This window comes from Herpailurus yagouaroundi, unplaced genomic scaffold (assembly GCF_014898765.1).
Source record: "Herpailurus yagouaroundi ecotype Mexico unplaced genomic scaffold, PumYag 141, whole genome shotgun sequence".
Lineage (NCBI taxonomy): Eukaryota > Metazoa > Chordata > Mammalia > Carnivora > Felidae > Herpailurus > Herpailurus yagouaroundi.
Window position 1 is genome coordinate 12,139,787 of NW_024412396.1, and position 26,004 is coordinate 12,165,790.

The following is a 26,004-nucleotide window of genomic DNA, read 5'->3' on the forward strand; positions in this document are numbered from 1 at the left end:
GCCCCAAAAATTTTTTTTAAAAAGAAAAGATTTAGGGCACCTGGGTGGCTCAGTCAGTTGGGCGTCTGAGTTCAGCTCAGGTATCTCACAGTTTGTGAGTTCGAACCCCGCATCGGGCTCTGTGCTGACAGCTCAGAGCCTGGAGTCTGCTTCGCATTCTGTGTCTCCCTCTCTCTCTGCTCTTCCCCCACTCATGCTCTGTCTCTCCCTCTCTCTCCTTCAAAAATAATTGAAATATTTTTTTAAAAATTTAAAGAAAAGATTTATTATGTCAGGTACTTTTTCTGTATATGAACCATGGCCTGCTGGAAACATCAGCCAAAGTGATCACTAAAAAAAACTATTAACACTAAGCCCAGAATGGGCCTGATTTGTATACTGTCTTGGAACCCATCCTGAAAATGATAAACAATATATTTCTTCATATTGGAAGTCAGTCTTTTGCAACCAAATCCCTTCAATAATACAATCACTAGGAGCTGGGTATTGTGGAAACATGTGAAGAAGTCAGGAGTGTAACTGGAATAGTTTTGAGTGGACAAGTATTTCCAAGCCATGGCTTACCATCACTTTTTAGGTAGCAAAGTCCACAATGGTAGATAATGAGAAAGTGTCTATTGCCCCTTGTTATATGTATAGTGGGAATCTACTGTAAGTTCCTTGTTTGTAAACCTCCATGTGGTGATTTAATCTCTTCTTTCCTAGGAACCTAGTTCATTTTTCTTTCTTCCTGAAAGCAACCAATAAAAGTTGTCTAGAGTTTCCACCATGAGTACATAGTGTGTGCTATGTGAAGACTTCATATGTGGCTGAATGTAAGCTCTCTAGCATACTCTAAGTAGAGACTCCTATGGGTGTGGCAGAGCAAAGGATCCTGCCAAAAGGCAGTAGTCACCTTAGCTTCAGAAATGTCCTCTTTCCAGAACAGGTACTGTGAGTTTTTCAGAGCCCCAGGACAGAATGCTTATAAGATGAATATATTAGCAAGGAATAGTAGCAATATAACTGGGTATTATTCTCAGAGGACTCAAAAATTAAAATAAAAAAAAAAACTAAACTAAAACATGGGCACCTGGGTGGCTCAGTCAGTTGAGGGTCAGACTTCACTCAGGTTATGATCTCACGGTTCATGAGTTTGAGCCCCACATTGAGCTTTGTGCTGTCAACTCAGAGCCCGCTTCAGATCCTCTGTCCCCCTATCTTTGTCCCTCCCCCACTCATGCTCTCTCTCTCTCTCAACAATAAATAAAAAACATTTTAAAAAATTAAAAAAAAACTAAACAGAGCAAAATATTCTTCCCATATGCTCTGTCCTTATGGAGGGATGCCATTAAGCCTTTTTGATATTAACAGGCAAAGCCAAGTATAGTATTTACTCAAATTTTAAAAGGGGGGAGTATGAGAGTGTGTATATGTGTGTGTGTGTGTGTGTGTGTGTGTGTGTGTATAGTTTATGAAAATTAGCACTTACATACAAAAAGAAATCTGGATGGAGACCGCAGTTTTGAAATTTTGAAATCTCTCTCTTCACTAGCATTTTAATGCAGCATCATTAGGAATATGACTTTATAGATGGGCTCAAAATTTATTTGAGTAAAGAGTAGTATAAAATTTGGTTTTCAGAAGCAGTAAAAAGGACATTTGAGTGTGGTTTCTGTTCTAGGCAGAGAGCAAATGCAAGTCTTGCAAACCTTTTGGTTGAATAACTTCTATAATAATCTATACAGTAGAATAATATGGAGCATGTCTTTTAAAACTATGCATGTAGAGACTGTAAGTTTCATGGAAAAATAGGCTACATCCATCTTGTTCAGCACTGTCTTCAGTATCTAGTGCCAAGGTCAGTTAAGGCACTAAAGCAACAGTTGCTTAGTAAATACTTAATGAATTGATCAGTTAATTAACATAACCACCAGAACATTAATGGAATTTATTTCTGGATTAGGGGTGCTTTGTATTTCCCTATTTTTGTTCATTTGCTTGTTCTAAATTTTCTAAAATGAGGATGAATTACTCTTCAAAAAAGAATACGTTTTTGCCATAATTGAAAGGTTCGTGGAATCCCCTTAAATTTTTATACTTGTTATATGAATAAGTATGCTGTCTTTCAGTTACAAAAAATCTGCTTGTTTAGGACATAGAGTTGGGGATTATTTTTCTATCATTGTTGATAGTTTTGTACAGATCCACCCATACTCCCCTGTGCTGTCCCCCCATGACTAAGAGTTTACATTCACAGTCTGCATGTCAGGCTTAGGAACCCTCTCTTTGACCACAGAACCGTGTAATCTCTTACCTGGGGCCTCAGGTTCCTGACTTTGGGCTCATGACATTGAGGCAGCTGAGCTAACTCCAACTGGGGCAAGTAAGAGTTTGTAATTAGACCTGAGGTGAGCAGAGCTGAGTGTTTACTTTCAGCCACCTGCTTTTGTTCCATGGCAGTACTGGAGCCTTAAGATACATGGAGAGAGATTTGGGGCATAACTATGTAAAGTGGTGGTAATGACACATCCCTGTTGAGGTTATTATAATCTTCAATTCCTATTTAAAAATCCTTAGTGATAGGCTCAACACAACTGCAATTATTATTAAAAACTTTTGTTTAAAATGTTATTTAGAATATGTTTTCTATATGGACTACGATAATCACAAACAGTATAGGAATAGAGTCATAATTTATGACTATATATAGTGTAGATTGTATTTTTTCCCAACGAAATGCAGAGATGCAGAAAAATTGCCATGATTTGTGTTATAACACTGGAGTCAGAACTAATACTGAGGAGTGTTTTCTCAACTTGATGCATGGGCTTTAACTATGCAGCTCCCATCAGCACTAATGGGAGATTCAAGGCTAAATGCCAAGGATAAAACTGAGACTATAATGCAAGCTTTGGATGTGGTATAATTGGAAACTGATTTTCATTGTGATTTTATGTGCTATTTTTTTTGCTTTTGGAGTTCCCGTTATTATACTTTTAAAATTTGATTTTTTAGATATGGTAAAAGGTAACATTTAATAATAAATAAAATATGTACCCAATTTTTTTGTATCTTTGCCAGTGAAATGATGTAGTGGATTAGAAATCCAACTGAAAGATAGAGCCAAAGGTTTGGCTAAGATATTGGGTATGTGTTGCTTACATAATGTCTAGAAAATTCAGCAGCTACCTGTCTATTTGAAAAAGAGATTGGTGTACGTTTGCCTAACTGTCTATCCAATTACCAGTCTATTTTTCCTGAACTATTTTCATACATCAGTGGTATTACTATATTAAGAAAACCAATGAAAACCCTTGAACTATTTTACATGGTCATAATGAGCATGAGTTGGAAATTAATATATATAACAGGAATAGTGAGTAAATATGATGGTACATATCTTCCCTCTCCCATAGACAGTGTTTCTATACCCCCAGAAGGAAAATTTAATCTTCTGTGGCTAAAATAAATGAAATATATTTCTCTTGCTTGCTTAAGATCAATAAATGAGTAGATTTTGTCTACTTTAATATTTAGGTGTTCTTTGTTTAATCATTTCTGTATTTAACTGATGGCAGCTGCCCTAACTTAGGGTACACTAGAATGTGCCAACCAATTCACTTTTGAGGACACAAATTAAACACATCAGTGTTTCACCTTGGCATGTTCAAACAAAAAGCTCTTAGGGTGTATTATTAATAGTAGAGTGGTAAATATAGGTTTCAACGCAAGCATAAACTTTTAATTGGCCAGTTGTTTGAGAACATGGCTAGTTCATACAGCAGTGGCCATTAATTGGAATTGCAATCTCCTTATATTGAAACCTCTCTGAATATAAAACCTATATGCCTCTAAGACCATCAACCTTAAGTCTCACATTGTGAGAGCCATCATAGGTGTCAATGATGTTCAATAAGCTGAGAGAGAGAGGCATAAAGGAGCACCCAACCATGATCATATATATTGGACACTGCATGTCTCAGTCATATGGAGTAAATAATTCACTAATTCCTCAACTGTATACCCAATCCCCAGAACTCCACTGTGAAGCCACGGCTGCCCAGAGAGTAGGCACTCAATTGAGAGTAGACAGGAAGAGTGTTGAGCTCATAAGTGAACCAAGACACCTGTGCCTGGGGTAACACTCTTTTGAGAGATGCCACAAAAGAAGAGAGAAAACAAGGGGCACAGGGTGTATGGGGTACAGAGCACTGCTTACCTTGAGGGTCCAAGTTAGCAGCTAGAGTCTTGAGCTGGTCTGTCAGCCTCAGCCAAATGGTTAGCATAACTTTCAACTATTCACAAACCTTTAAGCTTCTATGACCTAATTTCAGGTTGGGGTGTCATGGGCTATAAACCTGTGTAGACCAATTTTCATTTGAACACCAGGAAATGAGTGGATGAGTCTTCTATATACTTGTGGACAGTCAACAAAGAAATTCCTTTGTATTTATGTAATGTCATGGGTGCCAATTGGTTGTCCTCATCACATTCAGTTTTTCCTTAGGGACCCTAGTGTTAGGCCCAAACAAGGCTTGTAGCCCCAAGGTCTAAAGGGCCTGCTAATTAAGGACTGCGCGCGCGCACACACACACACACACACACACACACACACACACACACACACACACACACACACACCAGAAAACAAATCACGCAAAACTGAAAGGACCTTGAGTATCTCCATTTGCTCAGAGGTATATGACTAGTCAGGACACCTTCTCCCTGCTCTGTTGTGCTGTTAGCCCAGGAGGGCCCAAACCAAAACATAATAAAGCTCCAACATCCCTGCATTCAGCATTTTACAAATCTCTTTGGAACAGAAGAGTAAATAATTTCTTAAACAGTTTGGCTCTTACAGTAGTCAGTCTTGGACAGCTGTCAACAGGAAACCCCAAGTCATCTCGTATTAAACTCTGCTATCACAGAGGGACCTGTCACCTAAACCTTGACATAGGACCTATGAGAATTATTTTTATTTTTATTATTAGAAAGCACTGACAAGTATTTGGAAAAGCTGGGGAAACCTAGGAGAATGCATTCTCACTTCTCCTAAACATTGTGTTTATTCACTTATTGAAAGCTCGTTTAAAATAAGACAGATTTTCCTCTCTTAGTAACTTGAGAAACATCAGTGGCAAAAATCACTGCCTTTAATGCAGTCTTTGGACAATTTAGCACTACTATTCATAATAATTGTAAGAAATTATATTTTTTCTTGAAAAATTCATTGAGCCTTACCATCCCAGCATTCTGCAATTTATATATCTGTCATCAATTCACATAAGATGATAGAATTTCTATGAGAAAGCATTTGTGATTTTATCTTTTTTTTTTTTATGTGGTCTTGAGTGGTATACTATTTTCCTTATGCAGGCAACCTCTCCAGCATCATCTAGCTGACTCTTATTCTTTGTGAATCCTGCAGACGGAGGGGGTGTCAGTGAAGCACACTTATTTTAAGGGGTAGAAGTGGGTAGGGAAAGAGATTGTGTAGGGGAAGGAACCTATCCCCCATCCCCTGTCCCTAAGCCATCCCGGCTTCCTCGTGCAGATGCCCAGCACAGTTCTGTACATTGGCTGACCCAGCTGGATACAGTGGTCCCAGCCCTGCTGTCCTGTCCAATCTACTTTTCACTGAAGGAAGAATATGTCTGGAGCCACAACTGAGGAAGTGGACGGCAGGGGTTGAGGGCAGGATTTTTTCGATCACCACTGAAATTGGAGAGATATGAACCTGAACTCTTAAGAGGGAGGTGATCTGGTCTCCAGGAAGGCAATTAACCAGACAAGGAGTGTGGGAATTAGGGATCAAAACTGTGAGGCGAACAGGTTGAGTGGTCTTAGACAAGTTACATTTAATCTCAGAGCCTCCTTTGCCTTATTTCAAGCAGGGGCAGTGTTAGAATTAATTAATTTTGCAGGGTGCTTTGAGATCCACCGATGTGAGACCAGGGCAATGCAGAAGGAGGTTTTGTGTTGCTGTTATTCTTGTTCCTAGAAATATGGAAGCTTCCTCTTATTTTACCAGCCCCCTTGACTCCCCACACCTGAACAATAAGAAAATGAAAGTAACCTGTCGGCTGTATCAATCAAGTATTCACGTGCAATTCATTCAAACCTTGCCTCAGCCGTGTCTCTGAGCACAGACACTGTGTGATTCTGTTAACATTTTCTGTGGGACTGAGTTTTCAATGATTATATTCTAACCTTGCTGTTATTTCTGAATTTTATGCAGGGCTGATGATTTCCCCATCTTGGGGTTGGTCTTTCATTATGGGTTTTTTAGGATATTCTTCATGCCTTGTCGTAATACTTCTCAGGGAAGCCCCCTGAAACTTTGCAGAGTCCCCAGAATTTGACCTTCGGACTGAAAAGATTTGATCTTTCTGAGGCTGACCACCAGTGCAGCCTCTCTCTGCCCCGACCCCTTTCAGTTTCTCTCCTTCTTTTTGGCACAACACAAATTTCCAAGTTGTGTATGTTTGCTTGTAAATACACCACTCAGCTGTGTTCCCATCCTTTGTGTCAACAGGAAAATCCCCTTGTTCTATGTTTAGCTTGAATAATTACCAAACTGTTTGTAATTAGAATGTGAGAATGTGACCTCACAGCAATTTTTTCATTTCCTTTCTGTGTATTTAATACATTTCAGAAACCGAAAATACCAAATCTGTCCCCCCTTTTTTTGATGCTTATCAGTAATGGAAACATTGCAAAACAATCAGCCCAATACCTATGCTTTGTTCATTTATTGCCTTCTCTGAAGATAAATTGACTGTACTCAACGCTCTTCAGCATTTTTCTTCACCTAGATATTATTGCCTTGTGCAGCCACCCCAAGGTGACTGTTATCACTTAATTAAATCCTTGCACGCTGGGAAGAAAAAACAACATTGTTCCTCCATAACCCCAAGGAGCCTATTTTTAAGCCACTAAGCCTTTTCCCTGTTTTATTAACTTATTCCTGGCTACAACAAGACATACTTTTGTTGATGAGCAAAAGGTTGTATTAGCTTTTTATTTTCTGGGTAAACTTACCTATTCTCTGGGAAGAAGGAAGGCAAAAAAGAATGGACATTGCAAGGGAAGGGAAAAAATGGGGTCTCTTCAACCTCCCTGATTCTAGTAAAGGTCTCTGTAAACACCATGCTGGAAACTAGAAGCAGGGGATTCAGGAAAGGGAATGAGAAAATAAAATGTAAACATCAAATGGGAACAAGATTCTAAAAGTAAAATGACGTGTCTGTCTATTGGGGGAAGCATGTGGGGTAGAGGACGCCACTTTCAAGCTAAGGAAACTAGGCATAGATGTTGTATGTTTGTTTGTTTGTTTTTTGAAGAAGGAATGATCTATTGGCACTTCTTTTTGTTGCTGTCTAGAGTAGAATCTCTTTATTAACCTTTTGTCTAATGTGTTTGTTTATTTTTTTTTTCCACACTTAGGTTTCCTTCTTTACTTTATGTTACTGGGCATCCTTTATTGGTCAGTTCTATCCCCAGTTATGTTTCAAGGCATCAAAGAAATACCATTAGGGCATATTTAGGGTTGTGTGTGTGTGTGTGTTGCATGTGGATACATGTGTGCACATATGTGTACGTGTGTGCACATGTGCTAGGAACCTGTAACTGGCACTTAATATCCAAAAATTCACTTGCTGCAAAGGGACTTATTTGTTCACACGTGGTAAATTATGTACCTTTTAGTTTGTTTCTAGTCCATTACATCATGGGCCCAAAAATGGGTTGTCACTTCTAAGATTTGGACCCAAGCAAGCATATGTGTTTATTCATGATGGTAAATCATTTTACCACATGCTGTGCTCACCAACAGAGTAAATGCTGCTTAAAGCTGCAATATTGGCAAGAGTAGTTGATGCTGTGACAGGCTAGGGCTGGATAGAGACCCGGTTCTTAAATAGATAATTAAGATATCTGAACTGTCACCAATCACTGCCCACAGGTTACACATTTCTCAGCTTCATACATGGAACACACGATTGTGCACGCTGCCTCACTCCCTCTTCCAGTGCAAGATACATTCACTGGCTCAGTGTGCCTGTCCCTCAAATGGGAAAAGCAGAAACATCTCTAGGATCATGGGAGAACGAGCCCAATAGTGCCTGTGAAGATCCCTTTAATGAAAGGGCCACGTGTACAAATGCCAGGAATTTTTTCTTGCTTGGTGCATAAGACCTTCCACTGCCTACTTGGAATGACTGAGAATCTTCATGAGCTGTTTCTGGGATTCCGGTCAGATCTGCAATAGTTTCCATCCTGCCAGCCAAATGGATGCCTGTGGGGATGTGTATATCTTCCCACTCACTGGAGTGCACTGGTTTCCTTTTTTTCCTCTACAGGTTAATTTCTTTTCCTTTATAATAGCATTATAAATATCTTACTGAGGCAGGTTAGAGCCCTTCAAAGACGGTGCCCTTTGTAGCAGCCACCCATTTGACTTTGACCTTGAACGGTGTTCTTAGTGTCCTCATGTAGTTAGTATGGACGCATATACATATTTGGCTTCAAATTGCAGTTTTGTTGGTGAGAAACTCTTGCTGGCTTTCTCTGAACAACCTTAGAATATGACATAGAATCCCAGCGTGAGTATCATTTACTGTTTGCCCTCCTCCCTCCACCCCCTCGCTCCCTCCCTCCCTCTCCCTTCTCTCCAAGTTAGCCAGAGTCATTCCTAAGCCATCCTTCTCAAAGGTGTATATCTGGCCTTGTAGAATGTCAGAACAGGAGGCAACCCGGCTGTCCTCAGTCACTCATTTTTGTTCTAAATAATCTTCACTGTTGGGAAACCCTTCCTTTTGCACCCAGATTCTGCTCACTGCCTTTGCCCTTCATGAAACAGAAAGACTGGTTGCCAGCCTCTGTGGAGGAACCTGGCATGTACTCAGTCACCTCTGGGTCTCCTCCGGACTGAATAATCCAGTCCATTTAACCATTCTGTAAAAGCCTTATGTTTCAATTATCTATTTTTTCAGCTCCCTTTTGAACCCTCTCCAAATTCTTCTTTCTTGTAAAGCAGTGAACCCCAAAACTGAATTTGAGACCTGAACAGTGCTGAGCAAAAAGGAATCTGAGCTTAGAATTCTAAGCTTCATTGTTGATGGTTCCCCTTTGCAGACCTTTAACTTAAAAATATTGAGTCATGGTGGGGCGCCTGGGTGGCTCAGTCGGTTAAGCGGCCGACTTTGACTTAAGTCATGATCTTGCAGTCCATGAGTTGGAGCCCCAAGTCAGGCTCTGTGCTGACAGCTGGGAGCCTGGAGCCTGCTTCTGTTTCTGTGTCTCCCTCTCTCCCTCTGCCCCTCCCCCATTCACACTCTTTCTCTGCCTTTCAAAAATGAATAAATGTTAAAAAAAAATTTAAATATTAAGTCATGGGGCTTCTGGGTGGCTCAGTCAGTTAAGTGTCCGGCTTCAGCTCGGGTCATGATCTCGTAGTTTATGAGTTTGAACCCTGCATCGGGCTGTGTGCTGACAGCTCGGGCCTTGGAGCCTGCTTTAGACTCTGTGTCTCCCTCTTTCTCTGCCCCTCCCCACTCATGTTCTGTCTCTCAAAAATAAATAAAACATTAAAAAATACATACATTGAGTTGATCAGTCACCCTATTTAAAAGAAGAACTGGGTGGTATGTGCACACACATACAGGCAAATACACACACAGACACACACACACACACACACACACACACACAATGGGAGGGAGGTGCTGGCCTTATGCAGAGCCCAAGAGATCAGGAGACACTCCCTAAGACACCATGATCTCTACTTGTTGAGCATGAGGCAGCCTGCAGCCTTGAAGTCTCTTATGTGACTCAGAGTATGGGTGTTATTTGAAGGTAAGCAGAACTAGACTCAGACAAAGTTGTCAAGTGGATGAAAGGCTTCAGCATCAGGCATTTTCTATTTTCTTTCCTTATCACCCTCAGACATGGCCTCCCGGTCCCCATGTGGGTGAACAAGCAGGCCAGGGCTGGGCGCTCAGAGGAAGTAGCTAGTGAGCTAATGCGTGTGGTAGACAAAGGTGGAACCTCAGTAAAAGCTGGTTCCTTCCTCCTTCTATCTCTTCCTGTACTCTTACTCCCTCGGTTCTCATCTGGAGAAAGCTTAAAGACCATCTTCTCACTAGCCCATACCCACTTTCATCTACTTCCCATTATCCTTGAAAAGGAGGCAGTAGAAACAATATAGAATTAGTATGAAACCATCACAATATTATTATGTGTAATCGAAATTTTCTAATAAAAATACTGTATTATTCTTATCTCTACTGCTCAATATCTAGAACATTGCCCTTTCTCACTTCACATTCTACTAGATCTTTATACCAGTGATAGGTTAGTCTGAATGAGTATTCGAACACAACGGATTTTTCTGGGACTATTAGATGCCTGTTGCCAAGATCTTTGGAGCAGAGAAGAATTGCTTTTCTCTATGTTTGCCTCAGTATTTTTTATTGAGTGTATGTTACTGAGGTGAGGTTGAAAAGGGGAAAAGTTGCCTAGGAATCAACCTAAGTGAAACAATGCACCCGTGGAATGAGGTTCACCGAGTAGATTATAATCGACCAAGGTATAGCTTAGACCATACCTAGCAGAAGGTCCTGTCCTGCCTCAATCTCTCATTTAGCTGACATCACAATCAGAGAGGACAACAACCATCTTCTTATCCCACGTCTGCTTTGGACATCACCTTGAGCACACTACCTGTCTACCCTCTATCCCAGGGAACTCTGTATAGGGGAACAAAGGGTAGCGATTTGATGCCAAAAAAGTGAAGAGTCTCTGCTGTGAAAAAAATATGCTCCAAATCTTCAGAGTCGATATACAGTGTAGCAGACTGCGTTTGAGTTCCTGCTTTACCACTTGTCATCTCGATTTTCCTCATCTCAAAAAGGGAACAGCAATAGTATATCCATCAGAGTAAGGAAGTGAGGATTAAGCTGGGTTAGTCCATATGAAGTCCTTCTCCTGGGGTCCAAAACAGAGGCCACCTCAATAAATTCTGTCACTGATACACATGGTATATAATAGTATTCACACACATCCTCGAATTATCCTCATTTTTAAGTGGCTATGCTTATGGAACTAAAATCATTTTTATGTCTTCATGGTTTTTTTCTTTCTCGTATTCTTGTTGACATTACTGTGTTGTGCAAGTGTCCCACCCTAGATTTCCGTCTCTTTCTGGTAACTTCTACAACTCCTCAAGGTCAATGAAGTCTTTCTTCTCCCTTACAAGTACTCTGGCCCCAACTCATGTTTATTAAACATTTAAAGAGGAGTATATATGACCAGGATGGAATCTCATTTCAGCCAAGAGTCCTTTTCTTCCTTGTCCCCTTAAGTTCATATCTAACTTCATTTTAGTGCCCTTTGTGAATTACACCATTTCTTCCACATGTGCATTTCTTCTTATGATCAGGTAAAAACCACTCTTTAGCAGACATTCTTTCTAAGTCAGCATCTCAAGTCAAATAATAACCACTGTGGGTGCCATTTATCAAATATCTACCATATGCATTTATTCTAATCAACTCAACAACTCTACTGAGTAGAATAAAGAATGTACAGGGGGCGCCTTGGTGACTCAGTCAGTTAAGCATCCCACTGTGGCTCAAGTCATGATCTCATGGGTTTTGAGTTCAAGCCCTGCATCTGGCTCTGTGCTAACAGCTCAGGGCCTAGAGCCTGCTTCGGATTCTCTGTCTCCCTTTCTCTCTGCCTCTCCTCCACTCATGCTCTGTCTCTCTCTTAAAAATAAACAAACAGGGGCGCCTGGGTGGCGCAGTCGGTTGAGCATCCGACTTCAGCCAGGTCACGATCTCGCGGTCCATGGGTTCCAGCCCCGCGTCGGGCTCTGGGCTGATGGCTCAGAGCCTGGAGCCTGTTTCCGATTCTGTGTCTCCCTCTCTCTCTGCCCCTCCCCCGTTCATGCTCTGTCTTTCTCTGTCCCAAAAATAAATAAAACGTTGAAAAAAATTAAAAAAAAAATAAATAAACAAACATTAAAACATATATTAAATAATGTACAGACATTGTTCTTTACATGTACATATGAGAAAACAGTAAAATCGCACATTCAGAATTCCAGCTCAGGTCTGTTTGAGTCCAAAATGCATGTATTCTTTTTCATTGCCTCTTAAAGATTTTGAAGGACTCTCATTTCAAAGCTGGGCATAAAACTTGCCCACCTCTGGCCACATAGAGTCTTTAATTTCACTAAAGGAATTGAAGAGACAAGGCCATAATTGTCCCATCTCCTTGACCATTGCCCCAAATCTTAGAGTCTCTCTGAATCTGACCAGAGTCTTTCTAACAGAGTCATGTCTCGTGTTGAGCACAATTAGAGTGTGGAATTTAGAGGGGCCCCTCTATAGTGCCCGGTCTTTGAGCCACGAGCTGTGGCCTCTGGTATCGTCCTCCCTGAGCATTTCTCAAGAACTGTGGCAAGTGGTTCCCTGGTGAAAGCTGTAGAATGTGCTCCTTAGCAATGATCAAGCCACTCTGGTCTCAGGAGTAGTCCACCCATCTGCCTGATGCATCCTTATTCCTTCCTTAATCTTCTTCTCTGGGGGGTTCCATAAGGCTCTCTGCCTCTGGAAGTCTCTTCTCCCACACCCCTTAACAAGGCCAGGAATCTGTCCCTATAAAGCCCCCTTTCTGATGCCTCATCCAGGACTCGGATAATATCTAGATCCCTTTTTTTTTTATGAGGCCCCCCTGGAAAAACCCTAGGGAGAGACGTAAAAGAATTAGTTCTCTTTAAACCACTCGCTATGTCGGCAATCCTGGTGTTCACTGACATATGTAGAGAAGTGGTGGAAAGAAAGGGTCCTAATGTTTCAGCCTGTGTCATCCAATACTCAGGTACTTCTGCTTTGACCTCTCTCTGTACATCCGAGTGTTGAAGCCTAGATGTTCTCTCATGTAATTCATTCGCACTGTGTCAGATGACAAAAGGGGGCATTAGTAATATGGTTCCTTCAAAAAGTTGCTGGATAACCTGCTACACCCATCATTCTCTTTTCTGTGTCCCTGTGAGGCAAGAAGATTCAGCCTTGAAGAAGCAAGCATGCATGACTCATGGCAGAACCCCTAGATTTTACTGTACTGTAGTAAGCCTTTTGAGACAAGAATTTTTAATCCTGTTCAAAATGAAGGTTTTGTATTCCATCATGTTATTGGAAATTTTAATTGTAATCGTGTAGTTCTGTGTGTTAAGGGAGCCCGATATAAGAATTGCTTTTTGGAAATAGGTGAAGGAACAAGCTTCTTTCATTCATTGCCTATAAGGCTGTGTTGCCTCCTGAGATTATGGAAAAGAGCTGGGCTCCCTACATTGTAGAATACTGATAATGTCAGTCATTCACTGTTGCACTGTTTTGATCCCATTAGTTCAGGTGAAATTAAGGATGTTGATAAACTGTGGAGACCTGTGCCAACATATAGTCCATCAGACCTGCCTAGTAGGTCACATCTGTGTGCCATTAGGCCACATTTGTGTGCTTTTTAAGAAATGGCAAAATAATATTGGCTATACACTTTCGTGAAATGTGTCTGTTATGGCACAAAAGAACCAGGAAAGGGATAAAAATCTGTTGGGAGAGGAGCAGTAAATGTCTTAAGCAAGTGTGATTACCTTTAATAAGAATAGAAGGAACACACAGAAAATGATAACAGCTTAAGGTTGTGTTTGTAAAACCCTTAATATATTTTTTATTTGCTTTGGGATAAAAGTCTTCCATTAGGGCACAGAGGCCAATTTGAGTCTTTAGGGGCTCAATCCTTTAGGGGAACTCCCTCTCCTGCCTGCAAAGCATTTAAGTAGAAATTAAAGTAGGTCATCCTATTACTAAGGAGAAGCCCCCAAGCAAGACAATAAAACAAATCTTACTTGTTGGAAAAGGTCAAGACTAGAATGAACAAATCTCATTGGAGGCAAAAAGAATCTACCCCCAATATTCAACCACACAAAATTTACACTAGCCTACACAAATATGAAGCCATTCTTCGTCTTCAAAATTTGTTAGTAATCATTACACATCCGTGAGTCATGTGTACAAACATATCCATAGTTATTCTACTTTCCAGGGTAGTTTCCACATAAAAATGCATTCAGAACAGGATTACTGGGCACATTGGTCATGAAATACGGCCCACATGTACCACTACAACCACACCATCCCTGCAACCATCAGCACCTCTTGCAATAAATGGATGAATACAGAGTGCAAATCAATAGACTAAAGGAGAAGAGGAAAAAAGGGAATAAGAGAAAAAAGAAGTGACAAGGGGGCTGAAATGAGAACCTAGACGTTGGGGGAGAAGCTATTGATTCGAAACCTGTGTGCTGACGTTTCCAAGGTGATCCCAGGTGACATTATACTTCTTTGAGGCGTCTATCATTCATGTGAGGCTAATGTTTACTTAAATTCTAAGATATGTGTGAGACAGAGTTTTAGTGAGGATTCTTTATTCTTAAATTATTAGAGACTTCATTAAAAATATTAATGTCTTAGGTGACAGAGTGTGTGTGGTGGATACAAGTGGGATATTTCTTCATTGTGAAGTTGATTATCTTATAGTCTTGGGATTCTGGACAGTTAAGAAAAATACCATTTTAATAATGAAAATAAGTTTTAGTTCCCATACGCATCCCTTAAAGGAAGCCAGGCAGAGGGCCAACTGAAAACTCAGATGTGGAATTTAATCAATATATTTGCCCCTTCCTACCACTGTTGTTGGCCATTTGGATGCCTTTGACATAGAAGGTTGAGAAAGACTAAGTGGGAGGTGACAGGTGTGGCTGAAGGTATTATAGAGCTATCTGATTGAGGCTACTATAAATTCTGTAGACTAAATAGAATTTTAATAAGTCTAATAGTCATTGAGAGATGGACTGTCATCCATCAAATGCACTGAATGGTGGAATATATCCATTTTCAAATTATTTTTGTTCTAACATATCTTTAGCTATTTAAGTCCAAAGAGTGAGTAAATGGATCATTGTGCACATTAGAATTAGGCTGAGACTATTGATTCAAGGTTTCTAGTGAATGAATTATCAATACAGCCAACTGCAAATTTCGTTTGGAATTACCGTGAATTGGCACATCAGTGCATTTGAATAGATCATGCATAACCTAGATTATTGTTAGAGCGAATCCCTTGTAGGCTGTTATATAACTTCAGTAAACTACATGGCCCTGAGTCACTGAAAACACTTCATCTAGTGATTCCTCAGGTGTGTCAGGTAATAGAGTCTCTATGGCTAAAGTAGATTGTGGTGTTCTGTGGCACCTTGTGCCAAATAGCTCAAAACAAAGTGCTCAGGAAGTAAGTTAGACCTGCCTAGCAGGCTAACAACTATGTGCTGCCTAGCGGAAAACAAAAAACAAAATCTGCCGTTCTTTGGCAAATGTCTGGGATGTCACTTACTGGTCTCTGACTTCACTAAGGAGTCCAGGAAAGGGAAAGATCCTGTGTGAGGACAGCACTTGAGGACAGAAGGGAAGGGAAAGATTGCCCGGGCAAAAACTTTTGACACTTCCTTTTGCCCTGGGAAATGCATATGGTGGCATTGTTAGCTCCATGAAATGGTCCATCCTATTTGCTAATTATAAGGGTGTGTGTTAGCACCTTTAAAATATATTTATCTCTTAGAATGCAGGAATCTCAAAGTTTATAGAACAGGTCTGTTCCTGAAAAATGGACCATTCAGTGACAGTTCATGTACTGAATCTAATTTGCCCTTTGTCGCCTGCAGTGCATTTCTCTAGAAAAACTTTAAGACAAAACGGAACTATACCTTTCGAATGTTTTGTTAAACAAATTTGAGCACCTATTGTAAAAGAAAACAAAAATAATCTTGATGATTATTTGACCTTTCAGTCAAATCACTTAAACACGAAATAGCTGAGCCTGTCATGTTTGCTGCCTCGTATGCATATGGCCCATATGGTGGGTCAGAAAGACATGGAGACAGAGAGCCCAGTAGTTTCCACCGGTTAGATACATTCTTTGTCTTCTTCAAATTACCTTAACATAGCTGATTTTATATTCAAGGTAGTTGCTTTAGACTTTATCTTTGTGTTTCCGTTACTTACACTTCTCTATAGACAACTTCAGTCCCATGATTCCTATTAAATCTCAGAGATTTCGGTTAAAGCATCATATGATCCTGGAAATTCAAATAGTAAAAGAGCCGGTTACTCCTCAGTGATGGCTATGAATGCTTGAGCAGTCAGGATAGTCGCTGAAATAGATCAGAAAGAGGAAGGAAACTCCAATCTCATTTAATTTCCTTCTTTGCTAATGTTGTTATCCCCCAAAGTTGCCAATAGCAAAAACCTCATAGGCTGGTCTGGTTCTTTCATTCTGTTCCTGAATTGGACACGTCAGAAGCCAGGATCCACAGCCAAGCACCACTACACTTAATTGCATACATTTAGACTGTCATTTTATGTACACCTAGCACATTCGGTGCTACCACATTCCACATGCTGAATTGCTCTCCTTTGAAGGATGTCATCTAGAGATTGTCTGAGGATTTCTTACGACATCAGTCATTACACTTTGTGTATCTGCAAGTATGTCAGCAAACAATAAACAACAATCTTCTTTGCTTCAAAGAAGTGTTAAATTGGCATGTGGGCTTCCTTGAAGCCCTGAATAGGATGAGAGCTCTGTGGACAAGCAGTATATGCCGGTCCTTCTCGCTAAGACTCAGCGGCCAACTGTGCAATGAAACTAGGTCAGAAAAGCAGCCAAGAGCCATAGCAAGTGGTAAACCCAGTTGTTTATCCCAAGATCATTCAGCAGCAGGTTCCCAGTTCCATCAGAATAATTGATTTTCCCATAAATGTGTATCTCTGCTTTGTATGGAGCTAAGGCATTGAAGCAGTGTAGCCTCTAAGCATTCGAAATGCACGGGAAACCAATATAAAGATTTCAATATTGTAAATGTAGGACCCAGAAGAGGTGCAATTGCTTGAAAAAGATTTCAAAGACAATCTTAAGCATTATCGAATTTCTGGAACTAAACACTACTTTTTATTATCAGTCCATCATATTTATAGCTTTATGTGCGCCTAGGAAAAATTAATTATTAACTATATGAATAGTATATAGAATAAAGAGGACAAGATCTAGTTACACTGATTTCCTGAAGTTAACATTGAAGATTTTCATGGCCCACGCATTTTGCCCAATCAGAATTCCTAAATTACTATCTTAACTCAGACTACCATAACAGAATACCACAGACTGGGTGGCTTAAGCAACAGACATTTGTTTTCTCACAGTTCTGGAGGCCAGAAGTCCAAGATCAAGGGGCCAGTATGGTCAGATTCTGGTGAGGCCTTTTTTGTACCTTGCAGATGGCCACCTTCTTGCTGTGTGCTCTCATGACCTTTCCTGGGTACATGCCTACAGAGAAAGAGATAGCTCTCTCTTCCTCTTCTTATAAAGATATCGGTCCTGTTGAATTAGGACTCCACCCCTATGCCCTCATTTAACCTTAATTATCTCCAAGAAGCCCAGTCCCCAGCTACGGTCACCTTGGGAGTTAGGGCTTCAATGCACAAATTTTGGGGGGATATAATTCAGTCCGTGGCCACTACATTTGCAACAATCAAGTTTCTTTCAGTATGGATGTTTTTAATACCATTTCCCTAGAGATACCAATAAATGTTTCCTAAATGAAACTCATATGAATGCATCAGATTAATATCTAAGGTCTCTAAATGGTCTTTTAATATGCTAAAATCATTACAGGGTGCTTTAATCACTGTTACTACCCCTGACACAAACTCCTTACCTAAAGGAATATATGTACAAAGCTTTTATTATTTTCTCTTAAGGAACCTATTTTTTGTTCCCACTGCCCAGTTGAACAGTCAAGGTTCAGTCGTAAGCAGCCGTAACAGAAGTAGCAATATGAGTCTGCCTTGTTATTATTGAGGATGTACTTCTAAGCAAACATGACTGCAAAACAAATTTCTGCAAAGTCATCTTACATAAAAGAGTATATTTCTACATAAAATAGTATGTAGTATACCAGAAGGGGGAGGAAAAAGCCCTAAGTCTCGGGGAAGCACTTGGGGACAGGAAATGGGGTTACGGTCCTGGCCAGCCCCGTGGCCTACTGGGTAAGTGCTCAAGGCTTGTTCTGACACTTGCTGTTGGGAGGTGTTCTCCTAGAAGTTTTCTAGGCTAGTTCTTCTTCCTCCAACGCATGAGAATTTCCTTGAGGTCTAGCAGTCTCTTGACTGTACATTCACAAATCCAAAAAGAGACGCGTGCAAGGTGATGGATATGTCAGGTAACTAGGTGGGAGGAATACCATGTGTTTGTGTAGCGAATCATTACCATGTATACTTGAAATATCTCACAGTTTGGTTTGTCAATTATACCTCAGTAAAGCTGAGAACTACAAATTCCATCAACCCATGCCTTTTCTAAATCGAAGACAGCGTATTACAGGTGCGGGGCTTAGTGATATCAGACAGGAGTCCCCACCGATTACAGAGGGTATCCTAAGCAGGAAACTGCCTTTGCCCTGCAACTTTTTGTTTTATAAAGTTAATTTCCAACTTGGCTCATTTCCTTTGTCTCCGATCCCAAGGATGATCTTTCTTGGAAAAAAGAGCTTGTGAGTTGGGTCCTTGTTCAGCTTTGTGAAACCTCAGCTCGTACAGGCCCAGTGCGGAGTAAGCACTCAACGTTGTCTTCTCAATGTATCACCCTCAAACAATAGGAGCATGAGAGTCCCTTGTGTGGAAAGAAGTGCTGGAGGAAGCACAGAATTTGAGCAGCTTCGATGGGGTGTGAAGCAACTAAAAGACCCAGCAGGTGGTCCCAGCATCAGGAGGAAAAAGAGGATCCTTCTTTCTTAGATCTACCACGTATTGATGCCTGACATTGAGCAGTGTCCTTAATTCCTCCGGGCTTCAGTTTCCTTACCTGTAAAGTAGGATTAAATAATACCTCGCTCACATTTAGTCTATGCAATTTGCCTAACATATATTCTTTTTCTTCATTTCCCCCTCCTCTCCGGTGAATATTTGAGTGAATTGGGCATCGTTTAAGACATTCTATAATACAGTATGATGGTATATACGTGATATATAATATATGTAATATATAATAGTATGTTCAATACATATTATAGAATCCATTCTCTGTTTTCCGGTAATCTGTGATCTATAGAATGTCCAATAAACAATTAGTATCTATTCTTTTTATTGCCTTGTATAATGCAGACAACTTGAAAAACACCTAGAGCCCTCCCTGTAGGTGACCAAGCTCCACGAGTGCCCAAAGCAAAGCAGTGACATTTTTTGGCCTTTCAGAACCAGCACAATGTAATGTTTATATTACTCCGGCTGGCATGGGAATTTTTTCTTTAACTTGAAAGAGAACTCTGAATTAAACGGGAAAGATGCACAGTAAGAAATTCGCTCCTGGATTCTGAAGAGCCTCTGTTTCAGTAAATTAATACACCATGTATACAAAAAGAAGGCGTTTCAATGTTCCAGTGAGTATCTGTGCCTTAGAATAACTAGTGGGAATCCTCTCCCTCAGGCATCAGAGCTTGTGAGCACCACACGGTCACTTATGCTTCCTGGAGTCCCAGTCTCCCTGGACAAGCCACAGAGGATGTGGGAGCCACGTGCTGCCCCTGGTGGCTCAGAGACACAGACACGTGTGATTCCACCAAATGCTACACCCTGTCTTTATACCAGAGCCTGTTGTCCGTTTGGCTCGATATTTAAATCAAGAAATCTACATCCCTCAAGGCTGGATGTAAGGCTTGAACTAGCATCCCGGAGAAAAAAGGTCAGCACTTTGATACACAGCTCCCACAAAATGGAATTTTAATGAGCAGAAGCAAAACCTGATCTCCTTGCTCAGAAAGCAGATGTCTTTGTTCTTTTCATGTTTTAACATTTCACCAGCTCAACATCTCTCCTTTTATTCTGGTAACTCTCCTCTAAGAACTGAAGAGAGGCCGTCTGTGCCTCTGCACTGTTTTCTCACCTAAGATGTTTAGATTTATGTCTTTTAGGAAACTCTTAGGAGAGGTGTTTCGAGGCGCCAAGGTTTATTGTTAAGGAATTCCTCTTTAGTGGGAAAATAATTAGGTGTGGCCAAATTAATCTAGCTTGGTATTGTGATTGGGGGAACATGTGGCTTTTGATACATGATAATGATATGAACCCATGCTACCCCTCATGTTATTGACTCACGGTGGTGGGGAAGGGGCAAAGGAAGAGACACAGGAGCCAGAAGGCTCGAGAAGATTCCTGAGAGCTAAATCAAATCCCAGACCTTTGATACATGCTTTTATCCACTTTGAGAAAATATACTTGCCTTAGATTCCTACTTCTAAAAATAAAGCTTTTGTTTCTGCACAGTGCTTGATTGTTAAAACGCAGATTGCAAAGACAAAATTTGGGAAACGTTTTCTTCCCCATAAACAGATACATGTGGGCACTTCTGGACATCGTCCCAGGTTCCTTGAGGTTGCCGGGAGTCCACATGTGTGTGCGTGAGCAGTATAGCCTCAGCTCCTGAGTGCAATCAGAGGGCAATATGGCATTTTAATGAGCTCTATCAAAGTGTTATTGTATCCAAAGGCCAAAAAATTTAAGAAACATTTTTGTCTTTCTAACTCTCTTATCTGCTGCCAAAACTGAGTGGTAAGATAGGTATTGAAGCCCTGTCCTCACTCTTCAGGCCAGGCTGCTTTTTTGTGCTTGGCTTATTCACTCAGTTTCTTTCATGATGATGGAGGCTTGGTTCCAGACCAGACTCCCCTGTTTCCAATGCTAACCCACTGCTCAGACAGCTGAAGGAGTTATTTCATGCCGCCTCTCCTTATTAACTGCAGCGATGTTTTCATAGTTATAAAATACTCTTACCTAATGGCTTGCAAGCATGGTGCTGAAATACACGTTCTGTTCTTGCGCTAACAGAATTATGTCATAACAATGAAAAACCCTGGGTTCAGAGAGAAAGTTGAGTGTGTCAGAGACTGTACTCTATCGTGGATGGGTATTTTCTGCCTAGTCTAAGCCCGAATTAGAAGAACATCACAGACGCACGGTGCTTTGGATGTGGAGCACATGCATGCATTTAAATCACGTGTATCTTACTTTTTTACTGATGTAATTGTGAAATATGTTCCTTTTGCATTCATAATTAGGGGGTGGAACAGATGGTGAAGGCTTAGTTTAAAATAATCTGTCATTAAAATAACCTAGCCTACTGGTAATTCTTCACTCTAACTGGAGTGAGGTCATAGGAAAAGAGTTTGGGGTGATTTTTTTTTTCTCTTCTGCGCTGGAATGTAGAAGAAAGAACCACTGATCTCAGAGTAGTTATACACATGAGAATTACCCCTATAAGGGCAAGGTGGTAAGATTTCACTCTGTGGGATTTGGCTGTTGTGGAATATGCAAAACAAAAAAGAGAGAGAGAGACAAAACTACTTTGACAAATATAAATCCATTTAGCACAAGGCATTAAACATTAGTATACCTTCAATCATGAAGCTGTGGTTAGTTTCATACCCTGTAAGGAAATAACCTCATCATTTGACAATACTATTAGAGACCCTCAGCTTTTGGGTTAAAAAACCGTGCCTTTTACTTTATATGTTATACTGATGTCAGGGGATATAAATTATAATTACAGGCATTATTATTCAGAGATGCTGTAGCTCCTGACTTCGGTATCCAAGCTTCCCTCCTGCATGTGTACCTCATAGACTTACCAGGATGTGACAAAGGAAATCTCCTATCAGCCCTGTCAGGATGGCTAAGAACTGGTTTTAGTAATAAGAAAACTGTCTTGATAAATCAGATACTAGCATGCCTTTAAAATGTCTGTTTTACTGTTTCTTCTAAGATTTTGTTCTCCATCTGCTTTGAGGGAAGCAGATAGATTTCAGCACGGCTTTATAATAAATCTTCTCAAGGAGGGACTAGCATTAACATTTGTGTAGGTTCTTTTTCATCTTAATCCAACCTTAGTTAATAATCAGAAAATTCTACATAGTGAGTAAGAAGATGTAATTAACCCTTTGACCTCAGAATCTTAATTGGCGCCTGTTGAAAACAGTGGGCAGTTTTAAAAAAAAAATTAAAAAGTAGCCTGCAGTGATTGAAAAAGCTTGAAATGCAGTAGCTTTCTTGATTCAAAATTTTGACAAATTCCACAAAACTTTAAGATGAATCACATTTGGCTCCCAAGATGAACTGAATGTTTCCTTCTTCCTGTCACCTATTAAAACTGAGACAAGCACATTCAGAACAGTATTGATGCTACTCTTAAAACTTTCCTAAGCAGCAGAGTACCGCTAACTGTGAACAGGGATGACCCTGAACCAGAAAGCAATGGCCGTGCGAAGAGCCACCTTGCCAATCTGCCACACACCTGGTTTCGTATCCCATTTCCTTATTTGAAAGGTAATCAAACCTGAGTTTTGGACCTTCATCTCACACTATAGCTATAACTGACTGACATGATAAATACAAAGGTAAAAAAGATGGCTAACTGCCCAATTTGTGCGTGTGTGTGTGTGTGTGTGTGTGTGTGTATATGTGTTTACCTCTCTGATGACAAACAGCTAATCTGACTAGTTGTGTTCTTCCCACACCAAATTGGCTGTTATTTTTAATTGAATTGACTGGATGCTTTGTTTCATGTAGACATAGACTCATTTTAATCTCACCAGGAAATTGGAACATGTGTCGGAGCCTCTGCCTTGCCAAACAAAACTGGCCAGTTCTTAGATCGCTGCTGCTTAATAGCATCAGATGTTCAGCCTCCAGAATTTTTGTTTCCTTGCTAGGGTGCCCAAAAACCCTCTACTATTTTAGTAAATTGATGAGATATGAACCCAATGTTACAAAATCACGATCCCTTTAAGTAATAAAGTAAAGGTTGTCTGTGGATGGCACATGACCTGCACTAGATGTTTTGGAGAACAGCAAAAGAATCTAGGCTAACTCTGATTTTCCAAATGTCAGGAGATATCGCAGACTATGTTAGACATCTGTGGCATCAGAATCTTCAAATACTCTAATAGCTTCATAAACAGGACTCTTGCAGAAAATAATTTCCGGGGCGCCTGGGTGGCTCAGTCGGTTGAGCGTCCAACTTCAGCTCAGGTCACGATCTCACGGTTCGTGAGTTCGAGCCCCGCGTCGGGCTCTGGGCTGATGGCTCAGAGCCTGGAGCCCGCTTCCGATTCTGTGTCTCCCTCTCTCTCTGCCCCTCCCCCATTCATGCTCTGTCTCTCTCTGTCTCAAAAATAAATAAACATTAAAAAATTTAAAAAAAAAGAAAAGAAAATAATTTCCATCTTTCTTAGTCATTCTAGCATATGTGATCTAAGGGAAAGAGCATTGAGCGTGGAAGTGAACTGGGTTTACTAAGTCTTGGCTGAGCAGTTGTTTGATGTTGGCCAGATAAAGATGAATAAGACATCACCCCACTGTTGAGAAACCCAGTCTCCTTGGGACTTGAATAAGCCAACCAGGACCATACAACGTCATGAATACTTTAACCACACTATCGGCGTGCAGCAGATTTAATGCTAGGTTTGCCACTGGATGACTGTATGATCTTGTCCAGCCACTTAACCTTTTCTGTGCCTTGGCTTTCCAACCTGTACAATGAGGGTTTAGAGAACAGGAGGTTGTCTCTGTGCTAGTTCCATCAGTCCTTTCTTCTCTCAGTCAGCCTTGCAACTGTCATGTGCGTGCATAAGAAGTTCTCCTGCGTCTCTCTCTCTCTCTTTCTCTCTCTCTCTCTGTCTTTCTATTCTGACAGCAACACTTTAAGGTTTGAGAAGATGGGTTCACACAACTCTCTATAACTGTATGCCAGGGCATGGCCATTGGGTTGAGTGGAAAACCTGTCAAGGCCCTGTTCTCTGTGGGAGGCTTAAAGGGGGAGGATCCTAATCTTCATGAGTCATCCTCAGAAGACCTCTTGTGTGAGGTAAAGACATTTTGATGAGATCTTTCCCAAATTTCCACAAAGGAAACTTCTCTCCCTTTGCACTGGTTCAAAGCAAGACTACACAGTGCCACACAGCAAACTTGAAAGGTTTGATCTCACGAGGCTCTGGAGGGGGTGACAGTTTTGTCAAAGGGAAGGAGTCCACTAAGTATTTTGTTCCCTGTCCCTTAGCTGATTCCAGGAGAAATATTACAGAGCAAGGTGACAGGGTAACCTCTAGTGGAAGTGACTTGTAAACTCTCCTGTTATCCTACCTCCTACCTATCTTCTAACGGTGGGATTCTGTCATCTGAACAAATCTTTCAAAATGAAGTGACGATTTTTCAGTCATAAGCTGCATCTTAGTGTGGTTCAACTTCACAAACGCTGTGACCATTTCTTTCCATTGACTTACACATATTAGTTACATAACCTTTGTTGTGAGTGGGGGCAGTATTGTTATTAAGTCCAACTGTCAAAGTTCAAATCCTCACTCCATCACTAACTAGGGCAGACATGTCACCTGCCTTCGCAAAGCCTCGATTTCCTTGTGTATAAAATGTAGATAATAATATAATTACCTCAAATGATACTTGTGAAAATTCAAAGAGATAATACATGCAAACTGCTTAGCACATGTTGCTTAATAAATGGACGGTATCCTGACCAAAAGCTTGCCTATCATGTAATTTGTAATGTAATCATGTAATGTGACTTTTGAAATGTTTTCAGAACCCACCTAATCAGAGGAGGAGGTTGGACACTACCCACGGTCTCTGGCCATTGGGACTCTGAAAACGGATCAGGAAGCCTGGAGTCCAGATGTCACACACATACACACACACGCGTGCGCACGCGCCCACACACACGTTCACATAGACATACACACTTAATACATATATAAATATATATGTATTTCATATAGATATTTGGAGCTCAAAGAGTTCAGTATTTTAGGAAACTGAAACTATTGCTGAGATATGAGATGATCCATTTCTCTACCAGAATTTTATATGCTTCTTCCACCTTTCTCTATTTCAAAATTACGCCATTAATTTAGTGTTGCCACATACCTTGATCTCAGAGTGGGTTTCCTGTCTTTCCCAATTCTCAGCCTTTGTAAAAAACCACGAATCGTGGAAACTTCTTTTTCTGTGCAAGCATCGCTTGCGCAGCCTACCTGGTTAGAGATAAATAAAGGGAAACAAAAGACCTAAGGGGGGGCGGAAGGTATACAATGCACTTTGATCGCAAGCATTTGAAACAAATGTGTTCGCTGTTTGAGTGCTGGGTTGCAGTTGGAGTCCATGACGATTTACACCACTCGTCACACTGACAATGCAACCTCCCTTTGGAAAGTGGGCGAAGGTTCCAGAAGCTACAGATGATGTAGAGAATCCTTCTCTCCCCACTCCTCTCCTTTTGTTTCCATTTCAGGAGTTGTAATAGAAACCAGGTCTATCACAATAAAACTTGAACATAGAGGTTTGAAGAAAAAAAAAGGATTACAGTTTGTAAGGTTTCAGCCTATAATCATTCACCCATAATGTATTGACTTTTTCTATTTGTTCTACCACAATAGGCGCTGAGAGTGAGAAGGGCATAATCCTTTATTAATTAGCAAATTATTGATGTCCACAGTAGTTCCAGTGGTGATTTTACTTGCTCTTCATATGGGGACCCTTTTTCCTCTTGTTTCATTACAGTTTCCATCCCTATTCAGCTATTTAATGGAGAATCTGGCTGATTTAACCTCTTAAACTACTGAATCCACAAAATAAAAATAAAAATAAAAATAAAGGCAACGGCTCATAAAATCAGCACGACCTGATCTTGTACACGAATATGATGTATCTTGGTCAAAATGACAGAGACATAAGGAAGTCCTTGAAATAAAGGAAAGCTTGTGGTCTTAATTTAGGCCTTTAGTTTGTTCACGTACAGGGCCCTAGTAGAAGATCTTCGGACTTCGGTTAAACAGGAAGAAAAACA

At 40.6% G+C, this 26,004-nt stretch overlaps 1 protein-coding gene across 6 annotated transcripts in view; it reads left to right on the forward strand.

The window, feature by feature from the left end:
- NPAS3 (neuronal PAS domain protein 3) overlaps window positions 1–26,004 on the forward strand; it is an 865,567-nt gene that overhangs the window by 595,181 nt on the left and 244,382 nt on the right. The window lies entirely within an intron of this gene.